Below are 25,813 nucleotides of genomic sequence, written 5' to 3' on the forward strand. Positions count from 1 at the left end.
AGTCTCCCGATAAAAATGATACCTCACTTGCGTGGGTAGGCCTAGCGCCCGCGACTGGAAACACCCCAAAGCGCAACGTGGACACATCCAAAATTTTGGAAGAAAACAGAGGCGTTTTTTGCGAAGTGCCTACCTGTAGATTTTGGCCTCTAGCTCAGCCGGCACCTAGGGAAACCTACCAAACCTGTGCATTTCTGAAAACTAGAGACCTAGGGGAATCCAAGGAGGGGTGACTTGCGGGGCTCGGACCAGGTTCTGTTACCCAGAATCCTTTGCAAACCTCAAAATTTGGCTAAAAAAACACATGTTCCTCACATTTCTGTGGCAGAAAGTTCTGGCATCTGAGAGGAGCCACAAATTTCCTTCCACCCAGCGTTCCCCCAAGTCTCCTGATAAAAAGGAAACCTCACTTGTGTGGGTAGGCCTAGCGCCCGCGACAGGAAACACCCCAAAGCGCAATGTGGACACATCCAAAATTTTGGAAGAAAACAGAGGTGTTTTTTGCGAAGTGCCTACCTGTAGATTTTGTCCTTTAGCTCAGCCGGCACCTAGGGAAACCTAGCAAACCTGTGCATTTCTGAAAACTAGAGACCTAGGGGAATCCAAGGAGGGATGACTTGCGGGGCTCGGACCAGGTTCTGTTACCCAGAATCCTTTGCAAACCTCAAACTTTGGCTAAAAAAACACATGTTCCTCACATTTCTGAGGCAGAAAGTTCTGGCATCTGAGAGGAGCCACAAATTTCCTTCCACCCAGCGTTCCCCCAAGTCTCCCGATAAAAATGATACCTCACTTGCGTGGGTAGGCCTAGCGCCCGCGACAGGAAACACCCCAAAGCGCAACGTGGACACATCCTAAATTTTGGAAGAAAACAGAGGTGTTTTTTGCGAAGTGCCTACCTGTAGATTTTGGCCTCTAGGTCAGCCGGCACCTAGGGAAACCTACCAAACCTGTGCATTTCTGAAAACTAGAGACCTAGGGGAATCCAAGATGGGGTGACTTGGGGGGCTCGGACGAGGTTCTGTTACCCAGAATCCTTTGCAAACCTCAAAATTTGGCTAAAAAAACACATGTTCCTCACATTTCTGTGGCAGAAAGTTCTGTCATCTGAGAGGAGCCACAAATTTCCTTCCACCCAGCGTTCCCCCAAGTCTCCCGATAAAAATGAAACCTCACTTGCGTGGGTAGGCCTAGCGCCCGCGACAGGAAACACCCCAAAGCGCAATGTGGACACATCCAAAATTTTGGAAGAAAACAGAGGTGTTTTTTGCGAAGTGCCTACCTGTAGATTTTGTCCTTTAGCTCAGCCGGCACCTAGGGAAACCTAGCAAACCTGTGCATTTCTGAAAACTAGAGACCTAGGGGAATCCAAGGAGGGGTGACTTGCGGGGCTCGGACCAGGTTCTGTTACCCAGAATCCTTTGCAAACCTCAAAATTTGGCTAAAAAAACACATGTTCCTCACATTTCTGAGGCAGAAAGTTCTGGCATCTGAGAGGAGCCACAAATTTCCTTCCACCCAGCGTTCCCCCAAGTCTCCCGATAAAAATGATACCTCACTTGCGTGGGTAGGCCTAGCGCCCGCGACAGGAAACACCCCAAAGCGCAACGTGGACACATCCAAAATTTTGGAAGAAAACAGAGGCGTTTTTTGCGAAGTGCCTACCTGTAGATTTTGGCCTCTAGCTCAGCCGGCACCTAGGGAAACCTACCAAACCTGTGCATTTCTGAAAACTAGAGACCTAGGGGAATCCAAGGAGGGGTGACTTGCGGGGCTCGGACCAGGTTCTGTTACCCAGAATCCTTTGCAAACCTCAAAATTTGGCTAAAAAAACACATGTTCCTCACATTTCTGTGGCAGAAAGTTCTGGCATCTGAGAGGAGCCACAAATTTCCTTCCACCCAGCGTTCCCCCAAGTCTCCTGATAAAAATGAAACCTCACTTGTGTGGGTAGGCCTAGCGCCCGCGACAGGAAACACCCCAAAGCGCAATGTGGACACATCCAAAATTTTGGAAGAAAACAGAGGTGTTTTTTGCGAAGTGCCTACCTGTAGATTTTGTCCTTTAGCTCAGCCGGCACCTAGGGAAACCTAGCAAACCTGTGCATTTCTGAAAACTAGAGACCTAGGGGAATCCAAGGAGGGGTGACTTGCGGGGCTCGGACCAGGTTCTGTTACCCAGAATCCTTTGCAAACCTCAAACTTTGGCTAAAAAAACACATGTTCCTCACATTTCTGAGGCAGAAAGTTCTGGCATCTGAGAGGAGCCACAAATTTCCTTCCACCCAGCGTTCCCCCAAGTCTCCCGATAAAAATGATACCTCACTTGCGTGGGTAGGCCTAGCGCCCGCGACAGGAAACACCCCAAAGCGCAATGTAGACACATCCAAAATTTTGGAAGAAAACAGAGGTGTTTTTTGCGAAGTGCCTACCTGTAGATTTTGGCCTTTAGCTCAGCCGGCACCTAGGGAAACCTACCAAACCTGTGCATTTCTGAGAACTAGAGACCTAGGGGAATCCAAGGAGGGGTGACTTGCGGGGCTCGGACCAGGTTCTGTTACCCAGAATCCTTTGCAAACCTCAAAATTTGGCTAAAAAAACACATGTTCCTCACATTTCTGTGGCAGAAAGTTCTGGCATCTGAGAGGAGCCACAAATTTCCTTCCACCCAGCGTTCCCCCAAGTCTCCCGATAAAAATGAAACCTCACTTGCGTGGGTAGGCCTAGCGCCCGCGACAGGAAACACCCCAAAGCGCAATGTGGACACATCCAAAATTTTGGAAGAAAACAGAGGTGTTTTTTGCGAAGTGCCTACCTGTAGATTTTGTCCTTTAGCTCAGCCGGCACCTAGGGAAACCTAGCAAACCTGTGCATTTCTGAAAACTAGAGACCTAGGGGAATCCAAGGAGGGGTGACTTGCGGGGCTCGGACCAGGTTCTGTTACCCAGAATCCTTTGCAAACCTCAAAATTTGGCTAAAAAAACACATGTTCCTCACATTTCTGAGGCAGAAAGTTCTGGCATCTGAGAGGAGCCACAAATTTCCTTCCACCCAGCGTTCCCCCAAGTCTCCCGATAAAAATGATACCTCACTTGCGTGGGTAGGCCTAGCGCCCGCGACAGGAAACACCCCAAAGCGCAACGTGGACACATCCAAAATTTTGGAAGAAAACAGAGGCGTTTTTTGCGAAGTGCCTACCTGTAGATTTTGGCCTCTAGGTCAGCCGGCACCTATGGAAACCTACCAAACCTGTGCATTTCTGAAAACTAGAGACCTAGGGGAATCCAAGATGGGGTGACTTGCGGGGCTCGGACGAGGTTCTGTTACCCAGAATCCTTTGCAAACCTCAAAATTTGGCTAAAAAAACACATGTTCCTCACATTTCTGTGGCAGAAAGTTCTGGAATCTGAGAGGAGCCACAAATTTCCTTCCACCCAGCGTTCCCCCAAGTCTCCCGATAAAAATGATACCTCACTTGCGTGGGTAGGCCTAGCGCCCGCGACAGGAAACACCCCAAAGCGCAACGTGGACACATCCAAAATTTTGGAAGAAAACAGAGGCGTTTTTTGCGAAGTGCCTACCTGTAGATTTTGGCCTCTAGCTCAGCCGGCACCTAGGGAAACCTACCAAACCTGTGCATTTCTGAAAACTAGAGACCTAGGGGAATCCAAGGAGGGGTGACTTGCGGGGCTCGGACCAGGTTCTGTTACCCAGAATCCTTTGCAAACCTCAAAATTTGGCTAAAAAAACACATGTTCCTCACATTTCTGTGGCAGAAAGTTCTGGCATCTGAGAGGAGCCACAAATTTCCTTCCACCCAGCGTTCCCCCAAGTCTCCTGATAAAAATGAAACCTCACTTGTGTGGGTAGGCCTAGCGCCCGCGACAGGAAACACCCCAAAGCGCAATGTGGACACATCCAAAATTTTGGAAGAAAACAGAGGTGTTTTTTGCGAAGTGCCTACCTGTAGATTTTGGCCTTTAGCTCAGCCGGCACCTAGGGAAACCTACCAAACCTGTGCATTTCTGAAAACTAGAGACCTAGGGGAATCCAAGGAGGGGTGACTTGCGGGGCTCGGACCAGGTTCTGTTACCCAGAATCCTTTGCAAACCTCAAAATTTGGCTAAAAAAACACATGTTCCTCACATTTCTGAGGCAGAAAGTTCTGGCATCTGAGAGGAGCCACAAATTTCCTTCCACCCAGCGTTCCCCCAAGTCTCCCGATAAAAATGAAACCTCACTTGCGTGGGTAGGCCTAGCGCCCGCGACAGGAAACACCCCAAAGCGCAATGTGGACACATCCAAAATTTTGGAAGAAAACAGAGGTGTTTTTTGCGAAGTGCCTACCTGTAGATTTTGTCCTTTAGCTCAGCCGGCACCTAGGGAAACCTAGCAAACCTGTGCATTTCTGAAAACTAGAGACCTAGGGGAATCCAAGGAGGGGTGACTTGCGGGGCTCGGACCAGGTTCTGTTACCCAGAATCCTTTGCAAACCTCAAAATTTGGCTAAAAAAACACATGTTCCTCACATTTCTGAGGCAGAAAGTTCTGGCATCTGAGAGGAGCCACAAATTTCCTTCCACCCAGCGTTCCCCCAAGTCTCCCTATAAAAATTATACCTCACTTGCGTGGGTAGGCCTAGCGCCCGCGACAGGAAACACCCCAAAGTGCAACGTGGACACATCCAAAATTTTGGAAGAAAACAGAGGTGTTTTTTGCGAAGTGCCTACCTGTAGATTTTGGCCTCTAGGTCAGCCGGCACCTAGGGAAACCTACCAAACCTGTGCATTTCTGAAAACTAGAGACCTAGGGGAATCCAAGATGGGGTGACTTGGGGGGCTCGGACGAGGTTCTGTTACCCAGAATCCTTTGCAAACCTCAAAATTTGGCTAAAAAAACACATGTTCCTCACATTTCTGTGGCAGAAAGTTCTGGCATCTGAGAGGAGCCACAAATTTCCTTCCACCCAGCGTTCCCCCAAGTCTCCCGATAAAAATGAAACCTCACTTGCGTGGGTAGGCCTAGCGCCCGCAACAGGAAACACCCGAAAGCGCAATGTGGACACATCCAAAATTTTGGAAGAAAACAGAGGTGTTTTTTGCGAAGTGCCTACCTGTAGATTTTGTCCTTTAGCTCAGCCGGCACCTAGGGAAACCTAGCAAACCTGTGCATTTCTGAAAACTAGAGACCTAGGGGAATCCAAGGAGGGGTGACTTGCGGGGCTCGGACCAGGTTCTGTTACCCAGAATCCTTTGCAAACCTCAAAATTTGGCTAAAAAAACACATGTTCCTCACATTTCTGAGGCAGAAAGTTCTGGCATCTGAGAGGAGCCACAAATTTCCTTCCACCCAGCGTTCCCCCAAGTCTCCCGATAAAAATGATACCTCACTTGCGTGGGTAGGCCTAGCGCCCGCGACAGGAAACACCCCAAAGCGCAACGTGGACACATCCAAAATTTTGGAAGAAAACAGAGGCGTTTTTTGCGAAGTGCCTACCTGTAGATTTTGGCCTCTAGGTCAGCCGGCACCTAGGGAAACCTACCAAACCTGTGCATTTCTGAAAACTAGAGACCTAGGGGAATCCAAGATGGGGTGACTTGCGGGGCTCGGACGAGGTTCTGTTACCCAGAATCCTTTGCAAACCTCAAAATTTGGCTAAAAAAACACATGTTCCTCACATTTCTGTGGCAGAAAGTTCTGGAATCTGAGAGGAGCCACAAATTTCCTTCCACCCAGCGTTCCCCCAAGTCTCCCGATAAAAATGATACCTCACTTGCGTGGGTTGGCCTAGCGCCCGCGACAGGAAACACCCCAAAGCGCAACGTGGACACATCCAAAATTTTGGAAGAAAACAGAGGCGTTTTTTGCGAAGTGCCTACCTGTAGATTTTGGCCTCTAGCTCAGCCGGCACCTAGGGAAACCTACCAAACCTGTGCATTTCTGAAAACTAGAGACCTAGGGGAATCCAAGGAGGGGTGACTTGCGGGGCTCGGACCAGGTTCTGTTACCCAGAATCCTTTGCAAACCTCAAAATTTGGCTAAAAAAACACATGTTCCTCACATTTCTGTGGCAGAAAGTTCTGGCATCTGAGAGGAGCCACAAATTTCCTTCCACCCAGCGTTCCCCCAAGTCTCCTGATAAAAATGAAACCTCACTTGTGTGGGTAGGCCTAGCGCCCGCGACAGGAAACACCCCAAAGCGCAATGTGGACACATCCAAAATTTTGGAAGAAAACAGAGGTGTTTTTTGCGAAGTGCCTACCTGTAGATTTTGGCCTTTAGCTCAGCCGGCACCTAGGGAAACCTAGCAAACCTGTGCATTTCTGAAAACTAGAGACCTAGGGGAATCCAAGGAGGGGTGACTTGCGGGGCTCGGACCAGGTTCTGTTACCCAGAATCCTTTGCAAACCTCAAAATTTGGCTAAAAAAACACATGTTCCTCACATTTCTGAGGCAGAAAGTTCTGGCATCTGAGAGGAGCCACAAATTTCCTTCCACCCAGCGTTCCCCCAAGTCTCCCGATAAAAATGATACCTCACTTGCGTGGGTAGGCCTAGCGCCCGCGACAGGAAACACCCCAAAGCGCAACGTGGACACATCCAAAATTTTGGAAGAAAACAGAGGCGTTTTTTGCGAAGTGCCTACCTGTAGATTTTGGCCTCTAGCTCAGCCGGCACCTAGGGAAACCTACCAAACCTGTGCATTTCTGAAAACTAGAGACCTAGGGGAATCTATGGAGGGGTGACTTGCGGGGCTCGGACCAGGTTCTGTTACCCAGAATCCTTTGCAAACCTCAAAATTTGACTAAAAAACACATGTTCCTCAGATTTCTGTGGCAGAAAGTTCTGGCATCTGAGAGGAGCCACAAATTTCCTTCCACCCAGCGTTCCCCCAAGTCTCCCGATAAAAATGATACCTCACTTGCGTGGGTAGGCCTAGCGCCCGCGACAGGAAACACCCCAAAGAGCAACGTGGACACATCCAAAATTTTGGAAGAAAACAGAGGCGTTTTTTGCGAAGTGCCTACCTGTAGATTTTGGCCTCTAGCTCAGCCGGCACCTAGGGAAACCTACCAAACCTGAGCATTTCTGAAAACTAGAGACCTAGGGGAATCCAAGATGGGGTGACTTGCGGGGCTCGGACCAGGTTCTGTTACCCAGAATCCTTTGCAAACCTCAAAATTTGACTAAAAAAACACATGTTCCTCAGATTTCTGTTGCAGAAAGTTCTGGCATCTGAGAGGAGCCACAAATTTCCTTCCACCCAGCGTTCCCCCAAGTCTCCCGATAAAAATGATACCTCACTTGCGTGGGTAGGCCTAGCGCCCGCGACAGGAAACACCCCAATGCGTAACGTGGACACATCCAAAATTTTGGAAGAAAACAGAGGCGTTTTTTGCGAAGTGCCTACCTGTAGATTTTGGCCTCTAGCTCAGCCGGCACCTAGGGAAACCTACCAAACCTGTGCATTTCTGAAAACTAGAGACCTAGGAGAATCCAAGATGGGGTGACTTGCGGGGCTCGGACCAGGTTCTGTTACCCAGAATCCTTTGCAAACCTCAAAATTTGGCTAAAAAAACACATGTTCCTCACATTTCTGAGGCAGAAAGTTCTGGCATCTGAGAGGAGCCACAAATTTCCTTCCACCCAGCGTTCCCCCAAGTCTCCCGATAAAAATGAAACCTCACTTGCGTGGGTAGGCCTAGCGCCCGCGACAGGAAACACCCCAAAGCGCAATGTGGACACATCCAAAATTTTGGAAGAAAACAGAAGTGTTTTTTGCGAAGTGCCTACCTGTAGATTTTGTCCTTTAGCTCAGCCGGCACCTAGGGAAACCTAGCAAACCTGTGCATTTCTGAAAACTAGAGACCTAGGGGAATCCAAGGAGGGGTGACTTGCGGGGCTCGGACCAGGTTCTGTTACCCAGAATCCTTTGCAAACCTCAAAATTTGGCTAAAAAAAACACATGTTCCTCACATTTCTGAGGCAGAAAGTTCTGGCATCTGAGAGGAGCCACAAATTTCCTTCCCCCCAGCGTTCCCCCAAGTCTCCCGATAAAAATGATACCTCACTTGCGTGGGTAGGCCTAGCGCCCGCGACAGGAAACACCCCAAAGCGCAATGTGGACACATCCAAAATTTTGGAAGAAAACAGAGGTGTTTTTTGCGAAGTGCCTACCTGTAGATTTTGGCCTTTAGCTCAGCCGGCACCTAGGGAAACCTACCAAACCTGTGCATTTCTGAGAACTAGAGACCTAGGGGAATCCAAGGAGGGGTGACTTGCGGGGCTCGGACCAGGTTCTGTTACCCAGAATCCTTTGCAAACCTCAAAATTTGGCTAAAAAAACACATGTTCCTCACATTTCTGTGGCAGAAAGTTCTGGCATCTGAGAGGAGCCACAAATTTCCTTCCACCCAGCGTTCCCCCAAGTCTCCCGATAAAAATGAAACCTCACTTGCGTGGGTAGGCCTAGCGCCCGCGACAGGAAACACCCCAAAGCGCAATGTGGACACATCCAAAATTTTGGAAGAAAACAGAAGTGTTTTTTGCGAAGTGCCTACCTGTAGATTTTGTCCTTTAGCTCAGCCGGCACCTAGGGAAACCTAGCAAACCTGTGCATTTCTGAAAACTAGAGACCTAGGGGAATCCAAGGAGGGGTGACTTGCGGGGCTCGGACCAGGTTCTGTTACCCAGAATCCTTTGCAAACCTCAAAATTTGGCTAAAAAAACACATGTTCCTCACATTTCTGTGGCAGAAAGTTCTGGCATCTGAGAGGAGCCACAAATTTCCTTCCACCCAGCGTTCCCCCAAGTCTCCCGATAAAAATGAAACCTCACTTGCGTGGGTAGGCCTAGCGCCCGCGACAGGAAACACCCCAAAGCGCAATGTGGACACATCCAAAATTTTGGAAGAAAACAGAAGTGTTTTTTGCGAAGTGCCTACCTGTAGATTTTGTCCTTTAGCTCAGCCGGCACCTAGGGAAACCTAGCAAACCTGTGCATTTCTGAAAACTAGAGACCTAGGGGAATCCAAGGAGGGGTGACTTGCGGGGCTCGGACCAGGTTCTGTTACCCAGAATCCTTTGCAAACCTCAAAATTTGGCTAAAAAAACACATGTTCCTCACATTTCTGAGGCAGAAAGTTCTGGCATCTGAGAGGAGCCACAAATTTCCTTCCCCCCAGCGTTCCCCCAAGTCTCCCGATAAAAATGATACCTCACTTGCGTGGGTAGGCCTAGCGCCCGCGACAGGAAACACCCCAAAGCGCAATGTGGACACATCCAAAATTTTGGAAGAAAACAGAGGTGTTTTTTGCGAAGTGCCTACCTGTAGATTTTGGCCTTTAGCTCAGCCGGCACCTAGGGAAACCTACCAAACCTGTGCATTTCTGAGAACTAGAGACCTAGGGGAATCCAAGGAGGGGTGACTTGCGGGGCTCGGACCAGGTTCTGTTACCCAGAATCCTTTGCAAACCTCAAAATTTGGCTAAAAAAACACATGTTCCTCACATTTCTGTGGCAGAAAGTTCTGGCATCTGAGAGGAGCCACAAATTTCCTTCCACCCAGCGTTCCCCCAAGTCTCCCGATAAAAATGAAACCTCACTTGCGTGGGTAGGCCTAGCGCCCGCGACAGGAAACACCCCAAAGCGCAATGTGGACACATCCAAAATTTTGGAAGAAAACAGAGGTGTTTTTTGCGAAGTGCCTACCTGTAGATTTTGTCCTTTAGCTCAGCCGGCACCTAGGGAAACCTAGCAAACCTGTGCATTTCTGAAAACTAGAGACCTAGGGGAATCCAAGGAGGGGTGACTTGCGGGGCTCGGACCAGGTTCTGTTACCCAGAATCCTTTGCAAACCTCAAAATTTGGCTAAAAAAACACATGTTCCTCACATTTCTGAGGCAGAAAGTTCTGGCATCTGAGAGGAGCCACAAATTTCCTTCCACCCAGCGTTCCCCCAAGTCTCCCGATAAAAATGATACCTCACTTGCGTGGGTAGGCCTAGCGCCCGCGACAGGAAACACCCCAAAGCGCAACGTGGACACATCCAAAATTTTGGAAGAAAACAGAGGCGTTTTTTGCGAAGTGCCTACCTGTAGATTTTGGCCTCTAGGTCAGCCGGCACCTAGGGAAAGCTACCAAACCTGTGCATTTCTGAAAACTAGAGACCTAGGGGAATCCAAGATGGGGTGACTTGCGGGGCTCGGACCAGGTTCTGTTACCCAGAATCCTTTGCAAACCTCAAAATTTGGCTAAAAAAACACATGTTCCTCGCATTTCTGTGGCAGAAAGTTCTGGCATCTGAGAGGAGCCACAAATTTCCTTCCACCCAGCGTTCCCCCAAGTCTCCCGATAAAAATGATACCTCACTTGCGTGGGTAGGCCTAGCGCCCGCGACAGGAAACACCCCAAAGCGCAATGTGGACACATCCAAAATTTTGGAAGAAAACAGAGGTGTTTTTTGCGAAGTGCCTACCTGTAGATTTTGGCCTTTAGCTCAGCCGGCACCTAGGGAAACCTACCAAACCTGTGCATTTCTGAGAACTAGAGACCTAGGGGAATCCAAGGAGGGGTGACTTGCGGGGCTCGGACCAGGTTCTGTTACCCAGAATCCTTTGCAAACCTCAAAATTTGGCTAAAAAAACACATGTTCCTCACATTTCTGTGGCAGAAAGTTCTGGCATCTGAGAGGAGCCACAAATTTCCTTCCACCCAGCGTTCCCCCAAGTCTCCCGATAAAAATGAAACCTCACTTGCGTGGGTAGGCGTAGCGCCCGCGACAGGAAACACCCCAAAGCGCAATGTGGACACATCCAAAATTTTGGAAGAAAACAGAGGTGTTTTTTGCGAAGTGCCTACCTGTAGATTTTGTCCTTTAGCTCAGCCGGCACCTAGGGAAACCTAGCAAACCTGTGCATTTCTGAAAACTAGAGACCTAGGGGAATCCAAGGAAGGGTGACTTGCGGGGCTCGGACCAGGTTCTGTTACACAGAATCCTTTGCAAACCTCAAAATTTGGCTAAAAAAACACATGTTCCTCACATTTCTGAGGCAGAAAGTTCTGGCATCTGAGAGGAGCCACAAATTTCCTTCCACCCAGCGTTCCCCCAAGTCTCCCGATAAAAATGATACCTCACTTGCGTGGGTAGGCCTAGCGCCCGCGACAGGAAACACCCCAAAGCGCAACGTGGACACATCCAAAATTTTGGAAGAAAACAGAGGTGTTTTTTGCGAAGTGCCTACCTGTAGATTTTGGCCTCTAGGTCAGCCGGCACCTAGGGAAACCTACCAAACCTGTGCATTTCTGAAAACTAGAGACCTAGGGGAATCCAAGATGGGGTGACTTGCGGGGCTCGGACCAGGTTCTGTTACCCAGAATCCTTTGCAAACCTCAAAATTTGGCTAAAAAAACACATGTTCCTCACATTTCTGTGGCAGAAAGTTCTGGCATCTGAGAGGAGCCACAAATTTCCTTCCACCCAGCGTTCCCCCAAGTCTCCCGATAAAAATGAAACCTCACTTGCGTGTGTAGGCCTAGCGCCCGCGACAGGAAACACCCCAAAGCGCAATGTGGACACATCCAAAATTTTGGAAGAAAACAGGGGTGTTTTTTGCGAAGTGCCTACCTGTAGATTTTGTCCTTTAGCTCAGCCGGCACCTAGGGAAACCTAGCAAACCTGTGCATTTCTGAAAACTAGAGACCTAGGGGAATCCAAGGAGGGGTGACTTGCGGGGCTCGGACCAGGTTCTGTTACCCAGAATCCTTTGCAAACCTCAAAATTTGGCTAAAAAAACACATGTTCCTCACATTTCTGAGGCAGAAAGTTCTGGCATCTGAGAGGAGCCACAAATGTCCTTCCACCCAGCGTTCCCCCAAGTCTCCCGATAAAAATGATACCTCACTTGCGTGGGTAGGCCTAGCGCCCGCGACAGGAAACACCCCAAAGCGCAACGTGGACACATCCAAAATTTTGGAAGAAAACAGAGGCGTTTTTTGCGAAGTGCCTACCTGTAGATTTTGGCCTCTAGCTCAGCCGGCACCTAGGGAAACCTACCAAACCTGTGTATTTCTGAAAACTAGAGACCTAGGGGAATCCAAGGAGGGGTGACTTGCGGGCCTCGGACCAGGTTCTGTTACCCAGAATCCTTTGCAAACCTCAAAATTTGGCTAAAAAAACACATGTTCCTCACATTTCTGTGGCAGAAAGTTCTGGCATCTGAGAGGAGCCACAAATTTCCTTCCACCCAGCGTTCCCCCAAGTCTCCTGATAAAAATGAAACCTCACTTGTGTGGGTAGGCCTAGCGCCCGCGACAGGAAACACCCCAAAGCGCAATGTGGACACATCCAAAATTTTGGAAGAAAACAGAGGTGTTTTTTGCGAAGTGCCTACCTGTAGATTTTGTCCTTTAGCTCAGCCGGCACCTAGGGAAACCTAGCAAACCTGTGCATTTCTGAAAACTAGAGACCTAGGGGAATCCAAGGAGGGGGGACTTGCGGGGCTCGGACCAGGTTCTGTTACCCAGAATCCTTTGCAAACCTCAAACTTTGGCTAAAAAAACACATGTTCCTCACATTTCTGAGGCAGAAAGTTCTGGCATCTGAGAGGAGCCACAAATTTCCTTCCACCCAGCGTTCCCCCAAGTCTCCCGATAAAAATGATACCTCACTTGCGTGGGTAGGCCTAGCGCCCGCGACAGGAAACACCCCAAAGCGCAATGTAGACACATCCAAAATTTTGGAAGAAAACAGAGGTGTTTTTTGCGAAGTGCCTACCTGTAGATTTTGGCCTTTAGCTCAGCCGGCACCTAGGGAAACCTACCAAACCTGTGCATTTCTGAGAACTAGAGACCTAGGGGAATCCAAGGAGGGGTGACTTGCGGGGCTCGGACCAGGTTCTGTTACCCAGAATCCTTTGCAAACCTCAAAATTTGGCTAAAAAAACACATGTTCCTCACATTTCTGTGGCAGAAAGTTCTGGCATCTGAGAGGAGCCACAAATTTCCTTCCACCCAGCGTTCCCCCAAGTCTCCCGATAAAAATGAAACCTCACTTGCGTGGGTAGGCCTAGCGCCCGCGACAGGAAACACCCCAAAGCGCAACGTGGACACATCCAAAATTTTGGAAGAAAACAGAGGCGTTTTTTGCGAAGTGCCTACCTGTAGATTTTGGCCTCTAGCTCAGCCGGCACCTAGGGAAACCTACCAAACCTGTGCATTTCTGAAAACTAGAGACCTAGGGGAATCCAAGGAGGGGTGACTTGCGGGGCTCGGACCAGGTTCTGTTACCCAGAATCCTTTGCAAACCTCAACATTTGGCTAAAAAAACACATGTTCCTCACATTTCTGTGGCAGAAAGTTCTGGCATCTGAGAGGAGCCACAAATTTCCTTCCACCCAGCGTTCCCCCAAGTCTCCTGATAAAAATGAAACCTCACTTGTGTGGGTAGGCCTAGCGCCCGCGACAGGAAACACCCCAAAGCGCAATGTGGACACATCCAAAATTTTGGAAGAAAACAGAGGTGTTTTTTGCGAAGTGCCTACCTGTAGATTTTGGCCTTTAGCTCAGCCGGCACCTAGGGAAACCTAGCAAACCTGTGCATTTCTGAAAACTAGAGACATAGGGGAATCCAAGGAGGGGTGACTTGCGGGGCTCGGACCAGGTTCTGTTACCCAGAATCCTTTGCAAACCTCAAAATTTGGCTAAAAAAACACATGTTCCTCACATTTCTGAGGCAGAAAGTTCTGGCATCTGAGAGGAGCCACAAATTTCCTTCCACCCAGCGTTCCCCCAAGTCTCCCGATAAAAATGATACCTCACTTGCGTGGGTAGGCCTAGCGCCCGCGACAGGAAACACCCCAAAGCGCAATGTGGACACATCCAAAATTTTGGAAGAAAACAGAGGTGTTTTTTGCGAAGTGCCTACCTGTAGATTTTGGCCTTTAGCTCAGCCGGCACCTAGGGAAACCTACCAAACCTGTGCATTTCTGAGAACTAGAGACCTAGGGGAATCCAAGGAGGGGTGACTTGCGGGGCTCGGACCAGGTTCTGTTACCCAGAATCCTTTGCAAACCTCAAAATTTGGCTAAAAAAACACATGTTCCTCACATTTCTGTGGCAGAAAGTTCTGGCATCTGAGAGGAGCCACAAATTTCCTTCCACCCAGCGTTCCCCCAAGTCTCCCGATAAAAATGAAACCTCACTTGCGTGGGTAGGCCTAGCGCCCGCGACAGGAAACACCCCAAAGCGCAATGTGGACACATCCAAAATTTTGGAAGAAAACAGAGGTGTTTTTTGCGAAGTGCCTACCTGTAGATTTTGTCCTTTAGCTCAGCCGGCACCTAGGGAAACCTAGCAAACCTGTGCATTTCTGAAAACTAGAGACCTAGGGGAATCCAAGGAGGGGTGACTTGCGGGGCTCGGACCAGGTTCTGTTACCCAGAATCCTTTGCAAACCTCAAAATTTGGCTAAAAAAACACATGTTCCTCACATTTCTGAGGCAGAAAGTTCTGGCATCTGAGAGGAGCCACAAATTTCCTTCCACCCAGCGTTCCCCCAAGTCTCCCGATAAAAATGATACCTCACTTGCGTGGGTAGGCCTAGCGCCCGCGACAGGAAACACCCCAAAGCGCAACGTGGACACATCCAAAATTTTGGAAGAAAACAGAGGTGTTTTTTGCGAAGTGCCTACCTGTAGATTTTGGCCTCTAGGTCAGCCGGCACCTAGGGAAACCTACCAAACCTGTGCATTTCTGAAAACTAGAGACCTAGGGGAATCCAAGATGGGGTGACTTGCGGGGCTCGGACGAGGTTCTGTTACCCAGAATCCTTTGCAAACCTCAAAATTTGGCTAAAAAAACACATGTTCCTCACATTTCTGTGGCAGAAAGTTCTGGCATCTGAGAGGAGCCACAAATTTCCTTCCACCCAGCGTTCCCCCAAGTCTCCCGATAAAAATGAAACCTCACTTGCGTGGGTAGGCCTAGCGCCCGCGACAGGAAACACCCCAAAGCGCAATGTGGACACATCCAAAATTTTGGAAGAAAACAGAGGTGTTTTTTGCGAAGTGCCTACCTGTTGATTTTGTCCTTTAGCTCATCCGGCACCTAGGGAAACCTAGCAAACCTGTGCATTTCTGAAAACTAGAGACCTAGGGGAATCCAAGGAGGGGTGACTTGCGGGGCTCGGACCAGGTTCTGTTACCCAGAATCCTTTGCAAACCTCAAAATTTGGCTAAAAAAACACATGTTCCTCACATTTCTGAGGCAGAAAGTTCTGGCATCTGAGAGGAGCCACAAATTTCCTTCCTCCCAGCGTTCCCCCAAGTCTCCCGATAAAAATGATACCTCACTTGCGTGGGTAGGCCTAGCGCCCGCGACAGGAAACACCCCAAAGCGCAACGTGGACACATCCAAAATTTTGGAAGAAAACAGAGGCGTTTTTTGCGAAGTGCCTACCTGTAGATTTTGGCCTCTAGGTCAGCCGGCACCTAGGGAAACCTACCAAACCTGTGCATTTCTGAAAACTAGAGACCTAGGGGAATCCAAGATGGGGTGACTTGCGGGGCTCGGACGAGGTTCTGTTACCCAAAATCCTTTGCAAACCTCAAAATTTGGCTAAAAAAACACATGTTCCTCACATTTCTGTGGCAGAAAGTTCTGGAATCTGAGAGGAGCCACAAATTTCCTTCCACCCAGCGTTCCCCCAAGTCTCCCGATAAAAATGATACCTCACTTGCGTGGGTAGGCCTAGCGCCCGCGACAGGAAACACCCCAAAGCGCAACGTGGACACATCCAAAATTTTGGAAGAAAACAGAGGCGTTTTTTGCGAAGTGCCTACCTGTAGATTTTGGCCTCTAGCTCAGCCGGCACCTAGGGAAACCTACCAAACCTGTGCATTTCTGAAAACTAGAGACCTAGGGGAATCCAAGGAGGGGTGACTTGCGGGGCTCGGACCAGGTTCTGTTACCCAGAATCCTTTGCAAACCTCAAAATTTGGCTAAAAAAACACATGTTCCTCACATTTCTGTGGCAGAAAGTTCTGGCATCTGAGAGGAGCCACAAATTTCCTTCCACCCAGCGTTCCCCCAAGTCTCCTGATAAAAATGAAACCTCACTTGTGTGGGTAGGCCTAGCGCCCGCGACAGGAAACACCCCAAAGCTCAATGTGGACACATCCAAAATTTTGGAAGAAAACAGAGGTGTTTTTTGCGAAGTGCCTACCTGTAGATTTTGTCCTTTAGCTCAGCCGGCACCTAGGGAAACCTAGCAAACCTGCGCATTTCTGAAAACTAGAGACCTAGGGGAATCCAAGGAGGGGTGACTTGCGGGGCTCGGACCAGGTTCTGTTACCCAGAATCCTTTGCAAACCTCAAACTTTGGCTAAAAAAACACATGTTCCTCACATTTCTGAGGCAGAAAGTTCTGGCATCTGAGAGGAGCCACAAATTTCCTTCCACCCAGCGTTCCCCCAAGTCTCCCGATAAAAATGATACCTCACTTGCGTGGGTAGGCCTAGCGCCCGCGACAGGAAACACCCCAAAGCGCAATGTAGACAAATCCAAAATTTTGGAAGAAAACAGAGGTGTTTTTTGCGAAGTGCCTACCTGTAGATTTTGGCCTTTAGCTCAGCCGGCACCTAGGGAAACCTACCAAACCTGTGCATTTCTGAGAACTAGAGACCTAGGGGAATCCAAGGAGGGGTGACTTGCGGGGCTCGGACCAGGTTCTGTTACCCAGAATCCTTTGCAAACCTCAAAATTTGGCTAAAAAAACACATGTTCCTCACATTTCTGTGGCAGAAAGTTCTGGCATCTGAGAGGAGCCACAAATTTCCTTCCACCCAGCGTTCCCCCAAGTCTCCCGATAAAAATGAAACCTCACTTGCGTGGGTAGGCCTAGCGCCCGCGACAGGAAACACCCCAAAGCGCAACGTGGACACATCCAAAATTTTGGAAGAAAACAGAGGCGTTTTTTGCGAAGTGCCTACCTGTAGATTTTGGCCTCTAGCTCAGCCGGCACCTAGGGAAACCTACCAAACCTGTGCATTTCTGAAAACTAGAGACATAGCGGAATCCAAGGAGGGGTGACTTGCGGGGCTCGGACCAGGTTCTGTTACCCAGAATCCTTTGCAAACCTCAAAATTTGGCTAAAAAAACACATGTTCCTCACATTTCTGAGGCAGAAAGTTCTGGCATCTGAGAGGAGCCACAAATTTCCTTCCACCCAGCGTTCCCCCAAGTCTCCCGATAAAAATGATACCTCACTTGCGTGGGTAGGCCTAGCGCCCGCGACAGGAAACACCCCAAAGCGCAATGTGGACACATCCAAAATTTTGGAAGAAAACAGAGGTGTTTTTTGCGAAGTGCCTACCTGTAGATTTTGGCCTTTAGCTCAGCCGGCACCTAGGGAAACTTACCAAACCTGTGCATTTCTGAGAACTAGAGACCTAGGGGAATCCAAGGAGGGGTGACTTGCGGGGCTCGGACCAGGTTCTGTTACCCAGAATCCTTTGCAAACCTCAAAATTTGGCTAAAAAAACACATGTTCCTCACATTTCTGTGGCAGAAAGTTCTGGCATCTGAGAGGAGCCACAAATTTCCTTCCACCCAGCGTTCCCCCAAGTCTCCCGATAAAAATGAAACCTCACTTGCGTGGGTAGGCCTAGCGCCCGCGACAGGAAACACCCCAAAGCGCAATGTGGACACATCCAAAATTTTGGAAGAAAACAGAGGTGTTTTTTGCGAAGTGCCTACCTGTAGATTTTGTCCTTTAGCTCAGCCGGCACCTAGGGAAACCTAGCAAACCTGTGCATTTCTGAAAACTAGAGACCTAGGGGAATCCAAGGAGGGGTGACTTGCGGGGCTCGGACCAGGTTCTGTTACCCAGAATCCTTTGCAAACCTCAAAATTTGGCTAAAAAAACACATGTTCCTCACATTTCTGAGGCAGAAAGTTCTGGCATCTGAGAGGAGCCACAAATTTCCTTCCACCCAGCGTTCCCCCAAGTCTCCCGATAAAAATGATACCTCACTTGCGTGGGTAGGCCTAGCGCCCGCGACAGGAAACACCCCAAAGCGCAACGTGGACACATCCAAAATTTTGGAAGAAAACAGAGGTGTTTTTTGCGAAGTGCCTACCTGTAGATTTTGGCCTCTAGGTCAGCCGGCACCTAGGGAAACCTACCAAACCTGTGCATTTCTGAAAACTAAAGACCTAGGGGAATCCAAGATGGGGTGACTTGCGGGGCTCGGACGAGGTTCTGTTACCCAGAATCCTTTGCAAACCTCAAAATTTGGCTAAAAAAACACATGTTCCTCACATTTCTGTGGCAGAAAGTTCTGGAATCTGAGAGGAGCCACAAATTTCCTTCCACCCAGCGTTCCCCCAAGTCTCCCGATAAAAATGATACCTCACTTGCGTGGGTAGGCCTAGCGCCCGCGACAGGAAACACCCCAAAGCGCAACGTGGACACATCCTAAATTTTGGAAGAAAACAGAGGCGTTTTTTGCGAAGTGCCTACCTGTAGATTTTGGCCTCTAGCTCAGCCGGCACCTAGGGAAACCTACCAAACCTGTGCATTTCTGAAAACTAGAGACCTAGCGGAATCCAAGGAGGGGTGACTTGCGGGGCTCGGACCAGGTTCTGTTACCCAGAATCCTTTGCAAACCTCAAAATTTGGCTAAAAAAACACATGTTCCTCACATTTCTGTGGCAGAAAGTTCTGGCATCTGAGAGGAGCCACAAATTTCCTTCCACCCAGCGTTCCCCCAAGTCTCCCGATAAAAATGAAACCTCACTTGTGTGGGTAGGCCTAGCGCCCGCGACAGGAAACACCCCAAAGCGCAACGTGGACACATCCAAAATTTGGGAAGAAAACAGAGGTGTTTTTTGCGAAGTGCCTACCTGTAGATTTTGGCCTCTAGGTCAGCCGGCACCTAGGGAAACCTACCAAACCTGTGCATTTCTGAAAACTAAAGACCTAGGGGAATCCAAGATGGGGTGACTTGCGGGGCTCGGACGAGGTTCTGTTACCCAGAATCCTTTGCAAACCCCAAAATTTGGCTAAAAAAACACATGTTCCTCACATTTCTGTGGCAGAAAGTTCTGGAATCTGAGAGGAGCCACAAATTTCCTTCCACCCAGCGTTCCCCCAAGTCTCCCGATAAAAATGATACCTCACTTGCGTGGGTAGGCCTAGCGCCCGCGACAGGAAACACCCCAAAGCGCAACGTGGACACATCCTAAATTTTGGAAGAAAACAGAGGCGTTTTTTGCGAAGTGCCTACCTGTAGATTTTGGCCTCTAGCTCAGCCGGCACCTAGGGAAACCTACCAAACCTGTGCATTTCTGAAAACTAGAGACCTAGCGGAATCCAAGGAGGGGTGACTTGCGGGGCTCGGACCAGGTTCTGTTACCCAGAATCCTTTGCAAACCTCAAAATTTGGCTAAAAAAACACATGTTCCTCACATTTCTGTGGCAGAAAGTTCTGGCATCTGAGAGGAGCCACAAATTTCCTTCCACCCAGCGTTCCCCCAAGTCTCCCGATAAAAATGAAACCTCACTTGTGTGGGTAGGCCTAGCGCCCGCGACAGGAAACACCCCAAAGCGCAACGTGGACACATCCAAAATTTGGGAAGAAAACAGAGGTGTTTTTTGCGAAGTGCCTACCTGTAGATTTTGGCCTTTATCTCAGCCGGCATCTAGGGAAACCTAGCAAACATGTGCATTTCTGAAAACTAGAGACCTAGGGGAATCCAAGGAGGGGTGACTTGCGGGGCTCGGACCAGGTTCTGTTACCCAGAATCCTTTGCAAACCTCAAAATTTGGCTAAAAAAACACATGTTCCTCACATTTCTGAGGCAGAAAGTTCTGGCATCTGAGAGGAGCCACCAATTTCCTTCCACCCAGCGTTCCCCCAAGTCTCCCGATAAAAATGATACCTCACTTGCGTGGGTAGGCCTAGCGCCCGCGACAGGAAACACCCCAAAGCGCAATGTGGACACATCCAAAATTTTGGAAGAAAACAGAGGTGTTTTTTGCGAAGTGCCTACCTGTAGATTTTGGCCTTTAGCTCAGCCGGCACCTAGGGAAACCTACCAAACCTGTGCATTTCTGAGAACTAGAGACCTAGGGGAATGCAAGGACGGGTGACTTGCGGGGCTCGGACCAGGTTCTGTTACCCAGAATCCTTTGCAAACCTCAAAATGTGGCTAAAAAACACATGTTCCTCACATTTCTGTGGCAGAAAGTTCTGGAATCTGAGAGGAGCCACAAATTTCCATCCACCCAGCGTTCCCCCAAGTCTCCCGATAAAAATGATACCTCACTTGCGTGGGTAGGCCTTGCGCCCTCGACAGGAAACACCCCAAAGCGCAATGTGGACACATCCAAAATTTTGGAAGAAAACAGAGGTGTTTTTTGCGAAGTGCCTACCTGTAGATTTTGGCCTTTAGCTTAGCCGGCACCTAGGGAAACCTACCAAACCTGTGCATTTCTGAAAACTAGAGACCTAGGGGAATCCAAGATGGGGTGACTTGCGGGGCTCGGACCAGGTTCTGTTACCCAGAATCCTTTGCAAACCTCAAAATTTGGCTAAAAAAACACATGTTCCTCAAATTTCTGAGGCAGAAAGTTCTGGCATCTGAGAGGAGCCACAAATTTCCTTCCACCCAGCGTTCCCCCAAGTCTCCCGATAAAAATGATACCTCACTTGCGTGGGTAGGCCTAGCGCCCGCGACAGGAAACACCCCAAAGCGCAATGTGGACACATCCAAAATTTTGGAAGAAAACAGAGGTGTTTTTTGCGAAGTGCCTACCTGTAGATTTTGGCCTTTAGCTCAGCCGGCACCTAGGGAAACCTACCAAACCTGTGCATTTCTGAGAACTAGAGACCTAGGGGAATCCAAGGAGGGGTGACTTGCGGGGCTCGGACCAGGTTCTGTTACCCAGAATCCTTTGCAAACCTCAAAATTTGGCTAAAAAAACACATGTTCCTCACATTTCTGTGGCAGAAAGTTCTGGAATCTGAGAGGAGCCACAAATTTCCTTCCACCCAGTGTTCCCCCAAGTCTCCCGATAAAAATGATACCTCACTTGCGTGGGTAGGCCTAGTGCCCGCGACAGGAAACACCCCAAAGCGCAACGTGGACACATCCAAAATTTTGGAAGAAAACAGAGGTGTTTTTTGCGAAGTGCCTACCTGTAGATTTTGGCCTCTAGGTCAGCCGGCACCTAGGGAAACCTACCAAACCTGTGCATTTCTAAAAACTAGAGACCTAGGGGAATCCAAGATGGGGTGACTTGCGGGGCTCGGACGAGGTTCTGTTACCCAGAATCCTTTGCAAACCTCAAAATTTGGCTAAAAAAACACATGTTCCTCACATTTCTGTGGCAGAAAGTTCTGGAATCTGAGAGGAGCCACAAATGTCCTTCCACCCAGCGTTCCCCCAAGTCTCCCGATAAAAATGATACCTCACTTGCGTGGGTAGGCCTAGCGCCCGCGACAGGAAACACCCCAAAGCGCAACGTGGACACATCCAAAATTTTGGAAGAAAACAGAGGTGTTTTTTGCGAAGTGCCTACCTGTAGATTTTGGCCTCTAGCTCAGCCGGCACCTAGGGAAACCTACCAAACCTGTGCATTTCTGAAAACTAGAGATCTAGGGGAATCCAAGGAGGGGTGACTTGCGGGGCTTGGACCAGGTTCTGTTACCCAGAATCCTTTGCAAACCTCAAAATTTGGCTAAAAAAACACATGTTCTTCACATTTCTGTGGCAGAAAGTTCTGGCATCTGAGAGGAGCCACAAATTTCCTTCCACCCAGCGTTCCCCCAAGTCTCCCGATAAAAATGAAACCTCACTTGTGTGGGTAGGCCTAGCGCCCGCGACAGGAAACACCCCAAAGCGCAATGTGGACACATCCAAAATTTTGGAAGAAAACAGAGGTGTTTTTTGCGAAGTGCCTACCTGTAGATTTTGGCCTTTATCTCAGCCGGCATCTAGGGAAACCTAGCAAACATGTGCATTTCTGAAAACTAGAGACCTATGGGAATCCAAGGAGGGGTGACTTGCGGGGCTCGGACCAGGTTCTGTTACCCAGAATCCTTTGCAAACCTCAAAATTTGGCTAAAAAAACACATGTTCCTCACATTTCTGAGGCAGAAAGTTCTGGCATCTGAGAGGAGCCACCAATTTCCTTCCACCCAGCGTTCCCCCAAGTCTCCCGATAAAAATGATACCTCACTTGCGTGGGTAGGCCTAGCGCCCGCGACAGGAAACACCCCAAAGCGCAATGTGGACACATCCAAAATTTTGGAAGAAAACAGAGGTGTTTTTTGCGAAGTGCCTACCTGTAGATTTTGGCCTTTAGCTCAGCCGGCACCTAGGGAAACCTACCAAACCTGTGCATTTCTGAGAACTAGAGACCTAGGGGAATCCAAGGACGGGTGACTTGCGGGGCTCGGACCAGGTTCTGTTACCCAGAATCCTTTGCAAACCTCAAAATTTGGCTAAAAAAACACATGTTCCTCACATTTCTGTGGCAGAAAGTTCTGGAATCTGAGAGGAGCCACAAATTTCCATCCACCCAGCGTTCCCCCAAGTCTCCCGATAAAAATGGTACCTCACTTGCGTGGGTAGGCCTAGTGCCCGCGACAGGGAACACCCCAAAGCGCAACGTGGACATATCCAAAATTTTGGAAGAAAACAGAGGTGTTTTTTGCGAAGTGCCTACCTGTAGATTTTGGCCTCTAGCTCAGCCAGCACCTAGGGAAACCTACCAAACCTGTGCATTTCTGAAAACTAGAGACCTAGGGGAATCCAAGATGGGGTGACTTGCGGGGCTCGGACCAGGTTCTGTTACCCAGAATCCTTTGCAAACCTCAAAATTTGGCTAAAAAAACACATGTTCCTCACATTTCTGAGGCAGAAAGTTCTGGCATCTGAGAGGAGCCACAAATTTCCTTCCACCCAGCGTTCCCCCAAGTCTCCCGATAAAAATGATACCTCACTTGCGTGGGTAGGCCTAGCGCCCGCGACAGGAAACACCCCAAAGCGCAATGTGGACACATCCAAAATTTTGGAAGAAAACAGAGGTGTTTTTTGCGAAGTGCCTACCTGTAGATTTTGGCCTTTAGCTCAGCCGGCACCTAGGGAAACCTACCAAACCTGTGCATTTCTGAGAACTAGAGACCTAGGGGAATCCAAGGAGGGGTGACTTGCGGGGCTCGGACCAGGTTCTGTTACCCAGAATCCTTTGCAAACCTCAAAATTTGGCTAAAAAAACACATGTTCCACACATTTCTGTGGCAGAAAGTTCTGGAATCTGAGAGGAGCCACAAATTTCCTTCCACCCAGTGTTCCCCCAAGTCTCCCGATAAAAATGATACCTCACTTGCGTGGGTAGGCCTAGCGCCCGCGACAGGAAACACCCCAAAGCGCAACGTGGACACATTCAAAATTTTGGAAGAAAACAGAGGTGTTTTTTGCGAAGTGCCTACCTGTAGATTTTGGCCTCTAGCTCAGCCAGCACCTAGGGAAACCTACCAAACCTGTGCATTTCTGAAAACTAGAGACCTAGGGGAATCCAAGATGGGGTGACTTGCGGGGCTCGGACCAGGTTCTGTTACCCAGAATCCTTTGCAAACCTCAAAATTTGGCTAAAAAAACACATGTTCCTCACATTTCTGTGGCAGAAAGTTCTGGAATCTGAGAGGAGCCACAAATTTCCTTCCACCCAGCGTTCCCCCAAGTCTCCCGATAAAAATGAAACCTCACTTGTGTGGGTAGGCCTAGCGCCCGCGACAGGAAACACCCCAAAGCGCAATGTGGACACATCCAAAATTTTGGAAGAAAACAGAGGTGTTTTTTGCGAAGTGCCTACCTGTAGATTTTGGCCTTTATCTCAGCCGGCATCTAGGGAAACCTAGCAAACATGTGCATTTCTGAAAACTAGAGACCTATGGGAATCCAAGGAGGGGTGACTTGCGGGGCTCGGACCAGGTTCTGTTACCCAGAATCCTTTGCAAACCTCAAAATTTGGCTAAAAAAACACATGTTCCTCACATTTCTGAGGCAGAAAGTTCTGGCATCTGAGAGGAGCCACCAATTTCCTTCCACCCAGCGTTCCCCCAAGTCTCCCTATAAAAATGATACCTCACTTGCGTGGGTAGGCCTAGCGCCCGCGACAGGAAACACCCCAAAGCGCAATGTGGACACATCCAAAATTTTGGAAGAAAACAGAGGTGTTTTTTGCGAAGTGCCTACCTGTAGATTTTGGCCTTTAGCTCAGCCGGCACCTAGGGAAACCTACCAAACCTGTGCATTTCTGAGAACTAGAGACCTAGGGGAATCCAAGGACGGGTGACTTGCGGGGCTCGGACCAGGTTCTGTTACCCAGAATCCTTTGCAAACCTCAAAATTTGGCTAAAAAAACACATGTTCCTCACATTTCTGTGGCAGAAAGTTCTGGAATCTGAGAGGAGCCACAAATTTCCATCCACCCAGCGTTCCCCCAAGTCTCCCGATAAAAATGATACCTCACTTGCGTGGGTAGGCCTAGCGCCCGCGACAGGGAACACCCCAAAGCGCAACGTGGACATATCCAAAATTTTGGAAGAAAACAGAGGTGTTTTTTGCGAAGTGCCTACCTGTAGATTTTGGCCTCTAGCTCAGCCGGCACCTAGGGAAACCTACCAAACCTGTGCATTTCTGAAAACTAGAGACCTAGGGGAATCCAAGGAGGGGTGACTTGCGGGGCTCGGACCAGGTTCTGTTACCCAGAATCCTTTGCAAACCTCAAAATTTGGCTAAAAAAACACATGTTCCTCACATTTCTGTGGCAGAAAGTTCTGGCATCTGAAAGGAGCCACAAATTTCCTTCCACCCAGCGTTCCCCCAAGTCTCCCGATAAAAATGATACCTCACTTGCGTGGGTAGGCCTAGCGCCCGCGACAGGAAACACCCCAAAGCGTAACGTGGAGACATCCAAAATTTTTGAAGAAAACAGAGGCGTTTTTTGCGAAGTGCCTACCTGTAGATTTTGGCCTCTAGCTCAGCCGGCACCTAGTGAAACCTACCAAACCTGTGCATTTCTGAAAACTAGAGACCTTGGGGAATCCAAGATGGGGTGACTTGCGGGGCTCGGACGAGGTTCTGTTACCCAGAATCCTTTGCAAACCTCAAAATTTGGCTAAAAAAACACATGTTCCTCACATTTCTGTGGCAGAAAGTTCTGGAATCTGAGAGGAGCCACAAATTTCCTTCCACCCAGCGTTCCCCCAAGTCTCCCGATAAAAATGATACCTCACTTGCGTGGGTAGGCCTAGCGCCCGCGACAGGAAACACACCAAAGCGCAATGTGGACACATCCAAAATTTTGGAAGAAAACAGAGGTGTTTTTTGCGAAGTGCCTACCTGTAGATTTTGGCCTTTAGCTCAGCCGGCACCTAGGGAAACCTACCAAACCTGTGCATTTCTGAGAACTAGAGACCTAGGGGAATCCAAGATGGGGTGACTTGCGGGGCTCGGACCAGGTTCTGTTACCCAGAATCCTTTGCAAACCTCAAAATTTGGCTAAAAAAACACATGTTCCTCACATTTCTGTGGCAGAAAGTTCTGGAATCTGAGAGGAGCCACAAATTTCCATCCACCCAGCGTTCCCCCAAGTCTCCCGATAAAAATTATACCTCACTTGCGTGGGTAGGCCTAGCGCCCGCGACAGGAAACACCCCAAAGCGCAACGTGGACACATCCAAAATTTTGGAAGAAAACAGAGGTGTTTTTTGCGAAGTGCCTACCTGTAGATTTTGGCCTCTAG

The sequence above is a fragment of the Pleurodeles waltl genome, chromosome 4_1 (genome assembly GCF_031143425.1).
Source record: "Pleurodeles waltl isolate 20211129_DDA chromosome 4_1, aPleWal1.hap1.20221129, whole genome shotgun sequence".
In the NCBI taxonomy this organism is placed as follows: Eukaryota; Metazoa; Chordata; class Amphibia; order Caudata; family Salamandridae; genus Pleurodeles; species Pleurodeles waltl.